This window comes from Bombina bombina, chromosome 4 (assembly GCF_027579735.1).
Source record: "Bombina bombina isolate aBomBom1 chromosome 4, aBomBom1.pri, whole genome shotgun sequence".
NCBI classification, from domain to species: Eukaryota; Metazoa; Chordata; class Amphibia; order Anura; family Bombinatoridae; genus Bombina; species Bombina bombina.
Window position 1 is genome coordinate 565,636,605 of NC_069502.1, and position 7,275 is coordinate 565,643,879.

A 7,275-nucleotide genomic window follows, 5' to 3' on the forward strand; every position below is an offset into this window, starting at 1 on the left:
AAATAGCCAAAAATGCCATTTTCAGCCGATACTTTCTGCGGCCGAAATTTCGGTGCATCCCTAATTTTTTGACTTCCTGACATTCAAGCCTTTGTTAAAGCTTTGGTCATTAAAAGATCGGTTATCAAGCCTATTTCTCCAACATTGGTGTGTCTGGTCCACGACGTCATCCTTACTTGTGGGAATATCTCTTCCCCAACAGGAAATGGCAAAGAGTCCCAGCAAAGCTGGCCATATAGTCCCTCCTAGGCTCCGCCCACCCCAGTCATTCTCTTTGCCGTTGCACAGGCAACATCTCCACGGAGATGGTTAAGAGTATGTGGTGTTTAGTTGTAGTTTTTTATTCTACTATCAAGAGTTTGTTATTTTGAAATAGTGCTGGTATGTTGGGGGAAACAGTTAGCAGACTTTTTCTGCTTAAGGTATGACTAGCCATATTTCTAACAAGACTGTGTAATGCTGGAAGGCTGTCATTTCCCCTCATGGGGACCGGTAAGCCATTTTCTTAATCTCAAACAGAATAAAGGGCTTAATATGGGCTATAAAACTGGTAGACACTTTTATGGGCAAAATCGATTGCTTTATTTGGGCATTTTATACATGCTTATGCTTGTTATTCACACTTATAAACTTGGGGAACGTTTTTTTAACGTCAGGCACTGTGTTAGACACCTTTCCAGTCAGGAAGGGCCTTCCCAGTTGTAGGCTGAGCCTCATTTTCGCGCCATTACTGCGCAGTTACTTTTGAGAGCAAGACATGCAGATGCATGTGTGAGGATCTGAAAGTAGTTGGAAAAGTTCCTAGAAGGCTTCATTTGGTATCGTATTCCCCCCTGGGTTTGGTAAAGTCGCAGCAAAGGCTGTAGCTGGGACTGTAGAGGGGTTAAAACTGTAACCGGCTCCGGTTTCGTTATTTTAAGGGTTAAAGCTCTGAAAATTGGTGTGCAATACTTTGAATGCTTTAAGACACTGTGGTGAAAATTTGGTAAATTTTGAACAATTCCTTCATACTTTTTCACATATTCAGTAATAAAGTGTGCTCTGTTTAAAATTTAAAGAGACAGTAACGGTTTTGTTTTAAAACGTTTTTTGTGCTTTATTGACAAGTTTAAGCCTGTTTAACATGTCTGTACCTTCAGATAAGCTATGTTCTATATGTATGAAAGTCAATGTGTCTCCCCCTTCAAAATTGTGTGATAATTGTGCCATAGCGTCCAAACAAAGTAATGACAGTACTGCCACAGATAGTAAAGTTGCCCAAGATGATTCATCAGATGAAGGGAGTAGACATAGTTCTACATCATCTCCTTCTGTGTCTATACCAGTTTTGCCCACGCAGGAGGCCCCTAGTACTTCTAGCGCGCCAATGCTTATTACTATGCAACAATTGACGGCTGTAATGGATAACTCCATAGCAAATATTTTATCCAAAATGCCTGCATATCAGAGAAAGCGTGATTGCTCTGTTTTAAACACTGAAGAGCAGGAGGGCGCTGATGATAATTGCTCTGTCATACCCTCACACCAATCTGAAGGGGCCATGAGGGAGGTTTTGTCAGATGGGGAAATTTCAGATTCAGGAAAAATTTCTCAACAGGCTGAACCTGATATTGGGACATTTAAATTTAAATTAGAGCATCTCCGCGCACTGCTTAAGGAGGTGTTATCTACTCTGGATGATTGTGACAACCTGGTCATTCCAGAAAAATTATGCAAGATGGACAAGTTCCTAGAGGTTCCGGTGCACCCCAACGCTTTTCCTATACCCAAGCGGGTGGCGGACATAGTAAATAAGGAGTGGGAGAAGCCCGGCATACCTTTTGTCCCCCCTCCTATATTTAAGAAATTATTTCCTATGGTCGACCCCAGAAAGGACTTATGGCAGACAGTCCTTAAGGTCGAGGGGGCAGTGTCTACTCTAAACAAGCGCACTACTATTCCTATCGAGGATAATTGTGCTTTCAAAGATCCTATGGATAAAAAATTGGAGGGTTTGCTTAAAAAGATTTTTGTACAGCAAGGTTACCTTCTGCAACCCATTTCGTGCATTGTTCCTGTCACTACAGCAGCGTGGTTCTGGTTCGAGGAACTAGAAAAGTCGCTCAGTAGAGAGACTCCATATGAGGAGGTTATGGACAGAGTTCACGCACTTAAGTTGGCTAATTCTTTTATTTTAGATGCCGCTTTGCAATTAGCTAGATTAGCGGCGAAAAATTCAGGGTTTGCAATTGTGGCGCGCAGAGCGCTTTGGCTAAAGTCTTGGTCAGCGGATGTATCATCCAAGACAAAATTGCTTAATATCCCCTTCAAGGGTAAAACTCTCTTTGGGCCAGAATTGAAAGAGATTATCTCAGACATCACTGGGGGAAAGGGCCACGCCCTCCCACAAGATAGGCCTTTCAAAGCCAAGAATAAGTCTAATTTTCGTTCCTTTCGTAATTTCAGGAACGGACCGGCCTCTAATTCTGCATCCTCTAAGCAAGAGGGTAATGCTTCACAAACCAAACCAGCCTGGAAACCGATGCAAGGCTGGAACAAGGGTAAGCAGGCCAAGAAGCCTGCTGCTGCTAACAAAACAGCATGAAGGAGTAGCCCCCGATCCGGGACCGGATCTAGTAGGGGGCAGACTCTCTCTCTTTGCTCAGGCTTGGGCAAGAGATGTTCAGGATCCCTGGACACTAGAAATAGTTTCTCAGGGTTATCTTCTGGAATTCAAGGAACTACCCCCAAGGGGAAGGTTCCACATGTCTCACTTATCCTCAAACCAAATAAAGAGACAGGCATTCTTACATTGTGTAGAAGACCTGTTAAAGATGGGAGTGATACACCCAGTTCCATCGGCGGAACAAGGAATGGGATTTTACTCAAATCTGTTTGTAGTTCCCAAAAAAGAGGGAACTTTCAGACCAATTCTGGATTTAAAGATCCTAAACAAATTTCTCAGAGTACCATCGTTCAAAATGGAAACCATTCGAACGATTCTACCTACAATCCAGGAAGGTCAATTTATGACTACCGTGGATCTAAAGGATGCGTATCTTCATATACCTATCCACAAAGAACATCATCAGTTCCTAAGGTTCGCCTTTCTGGACAAACATTACCAGTTTGTGGCCCTCCCATTCGGGTTAGCCACTGCTCCAAGGATTTTCACAAAGGTACTCGGGTCCCTTCTAGCGGTTCTAAGACCAAGGGGCATTGCAGTAGTACCGTACTTGGACGACATTCTAATACAAGCGTCGTCTCTTTCAAAGGCAAAGGCTCACACAGACATCGTTCTGGCCTTTCTCAGATCTCACGGATGGAAGGTGAACATAGAAAAAAGTTCCCTGTCTCTGTCGACAAGAGTTCCCTTCTTGGGAACAATAATAGATTCTTTAGAAATGAGGATTTTCCTGACAGAAGTCAGAAAGTCAAAACTTCTAAACGCTTGTCAAGTTCTTCATTCTATTCCTCGTCCTTCCGTAGCTCAGTGCATGGAAGTAGTAGGGTTGATGGTTGCAGCAATGGACATAGTTCCTTTTGCGCAAAGTCATCTAAGACCATTACAACTGTGCATGCTGAAACAGTGGAATGGGGACTATACAGACTTGTCTCCAGTGATTCAAGTAGATCAGAAGACCAGAGACTCACTCCGTTGGTGGCTAACCCTGGACCACCTGTCCCAGGGAATGAGCTTCCGCAGACCAGAGTGGGTCATCGTCACGACCGACGCCAGTCTAGTGGGCTGGGGCGCGGTCTGGGAATCCCTAAAAAGCTCAGGGACTTTGGTCTCGGGAAGAGTCTCTTCTCCCGATAAACATTCTGGAACTAAGAGCGATATTCAATGCTCTCAGGGCTTGGCCTCAACTAGCAAAGGCCAGATTCATAAGATTCCAATCAGACAACATGACGACTGTTGCTTATATCAATCATCAGGGGGGAACAAGAAGTTCCCTGGCGATGAAAGAAGTGACCAAAATAATAAAATGGGCGGAGGATCACTCCTGCCACCTATCTGCGATCCACATCCCAGGTGTGGAAAACTGGGAGGCGGATTATCTGAGTCGTCAGACTTTCAATCCGGGGGAGTGGGAACTCCACCCGGAGATCTTTGCCCAATTGACTCAATTATGGGGCATTCCAGATATGGATCTGATGGCGTCTCGTCAGAACTTCAAGGTTCCTTGCTACGGGTCCAGATCCAGGGATCCCAAGGCGACTCTAGTGGATGCACTAGTAGCGCCTTGGACTTTCAACCTAGCTTATGTGTTTCCACCGTTTCCTCTCATCCCCAGGCTGGTAGCCAGGATCAAGCAGGAGAGGGCCTCTGTGATCTTGATAGCTCCTGCGTGGCCACGCAGGACTTGGTATGCAGACCTGGTGAATATGTCATCGGTTCCACCATGGAAGCTACATTTGAGACAGGACCTTCTTGTACAGGGTCCATTCGAACATCCAAATCTGGTCTCTCTCCAGCTGACGGCTTGGAGATTGAACGCTTGATTCTATCAAAGCGTGGGTTTTCAGATTCTGTGATAGATACTCTGGTTCAAGCCAGAAAACCGGTAACTAGAAAAATTTACCATAAAATATGGAAAAGATATATCTGCTGGTGTGAATCCAAGGGATTCCCATGGAATAAAATCACAATTCCTAAGATCCTTTCCTTTCTACAAGAAGGTTTGGATAAAGGATTATCAGCGAGTTCTCTAAAGGGACAGATTTCTGCTTTATCTGTCTTACTACACAAACGACTGGCAGCTGTGCCAGATGTTCAAGCATTTGTTCAGGCTCTGGTTAGGATCAAGCCTGTTTACAGACCTTTGACTCCTCCCTGGAGTTTAAATCTAGTTCTTTCAGTTCTCCAAGGGGTTCCGTTTGAACCTTTACATTCCATAGATATTAAGTTGTTATCTTGGAAAGTTTTGTTTTTGGTTGCTCTTTCTTCTGCTAGAAGAGTTTCTGAGTTATCTGCTCTGCAGTGTACTCCGCCCTATCTGGTGTTCCATTCAGATAAGGTTGTTTTGCGTACTAAGCCTGGTTTTCTTCCAAAGGTTGTTTCCAACAAAAATATTAACCAGGAGATAGTTGTACCTTCTTTGTGTCTGAATCCAGTTTCAAAGAAGGAACGTTTGCTACACAATTTAGATGTAGTCCATGCTCTAAAATTCTATTTAGAAGCTACAAAAGAGTTCAGACAAACATCTTCTCTGTTTGTCGTCTATTCTGGTAAAAGGAAAGGTCAAAAAGCGACTTCTACCTCTCTTTCCTTTTGGCTTAAAAGCATCATCCGATTGGCTTACGAGACTGCCGGACGGCAGCCTCCTGAAAGAATCACAGCTCACTCTACTAGGGCTGTGGCTTCCACATGGGCCTTTAAGAACGAGGCTTCTGTTGATCAGATATGTAAGGCAGCGACTTGGTCTTCACTGCACACTTTTGCCAAATTTTACAAATTTGATACTTTTGCTTCTTCGGAGGCTATTTTTGGGAGAAAGGTTTTGCAAGCCGTGGTGCCTTCTGTTTATGTAACCTGATTAGCTCCCTCCCTTCATCCGTGTCCTAAAGCTTTGGTATTGGTTCCCACAAGTAAGGATGACGCCGTGGACCGGACACACCAATGTTGGAGAAAACAGAATTTATGCTTACCTGATAAATTACTTTCTCCAACGGTGTGTCCGGTCCACGGCCCGCCCTGTTTTTTAATCAGGTTTGATGAATTATTTTCTCTAACTACAGTCACCACGGCACCCTATAGTTTCTCCTATTTTTTCCTCCTGTCCGTCGGTCGAATGACTGGGGTGGGCGGAGCCTAGGAGGGACTATATGGCCAGCTTTGCTGGGACTCTTTGCCATTTCCTGTTGGGGAAGAGATATTCCCACAAGTAAGGATGACGCCGTGGACCGGACACACCGTTGGAGAAAGTAATTTATCAGGTAAGCATAAATTCTGTTTTCTACTTCATGGAACGTTAATTTGTTTTTGAGGGTTCTTAAGGCTCAGCCATTTGAATCTATGCAGGGTCATTCAACTGATGTCTTGGAAGGTTCTCTTTCTCTTGGCCATTTTTCTCAGCTATAAGAGTGTCTGAACTTTCTATTCTTTCCTGTGATCCTCCTAACCTAACTTTTCTTCAAGATAAAACAGCTTTAAGAACAAACTACTCTTTCCTTCCTAAGGTTGTTTCTTCTGAATAAATCTATCAGGAATTTGTGGTTTCATCTCTCTGTCCAGCTCCAACAATGATTTCTGCATAATTTGAATATAGTCAGGGGCTTAAAACTCTATATTCAAACCACTAAAGAATTCAGAAATTCTTTGTCCTTGTTTATCCGTTTCTTAGGTTCCTGCAAGGGACAGGAAGCTATTGAAATCACCTTGACAGCTGGGCTGAAAGCTTTGATTTACAAAGTCTCCCCCAAAACAAATTACTGCTCATTCTACCAGAATCTTCCATTGAACATATTTAGAAGGTAGCTACTTTGTCATCTCTTCATACTTTTACCAAATTCAACCATTTTGACACGATTGCTTCTTCTGAGGCTTCTTTTGGTAGGAAATCTCTACAAGCTGAAGTACATCCTACCTGCCTTAACTGTTTTTCCAGCACTATGTTATGGTGGTCTCATGGATTTGTATAGCTTGGGTATAGGATCCCACATGTGATGGCTTGTGGACTCTCACCATCTTATAAAAGAAAACAAAATCTATGCTCATTTTGAAAAATTTATTTATTTCATGATGGTGAGAGTCAATGAGACCCCTCCTTGTTTTTCCATAACAGTTGGCGGCAGTACCAGTTTGCACTTACTTTTCTTTTCCTCTATTTTATTATTTTCTCCTTTCTCTTGGCCATATATATGACTAAGGAATCTTGGGAAAGTGGGAGGGCTTACAGCTCTGTTATGTGGGGTGTTTTGCATTCTCCTGTAGTACTGGACACTCACTATCATGAAAGGAATTAATCAAGCAACATAAATGTTGCTTTTTCTCAGTACAGGTATACCTATTTTACAAAATAAATAAAAATATAGACTATATTATAAAATGCACTCTTTTAGATACAACAAACCAAATGTTTCAGGTTGACATATTTTTAATCTAATACATTTTATCCCGTAAGTCATTCCTTAGAGGATTTTTCTTTAATAATGGTCAAATGTAACTTAATTTTCTGTTTTGATAAGGGTCTTTATTGTATGTTTCCTACCTTGCTATCTGTGACATAAAATTAAAAAAGGTTGTGGTTTGCTTTGTGTTATTCCAGAGCAAATGATTACTTTAAAGGGACA

At 42.6% G+C, this 7,275-nt stretch overlaps 1 protein-coding gene across 2 annotated transcripts in view; it reads left to right on the top strand.

The window, feature by feature from the left end:
- Nucleotides 1-7,275, top strand: part of PM20D2 (peptidase M20 domain containing 2) — a 190,484-nt gene that overhangs the window by 146,348 nt on the left and 36,861 nt on the right. The window lies entirely within an intron of this gene.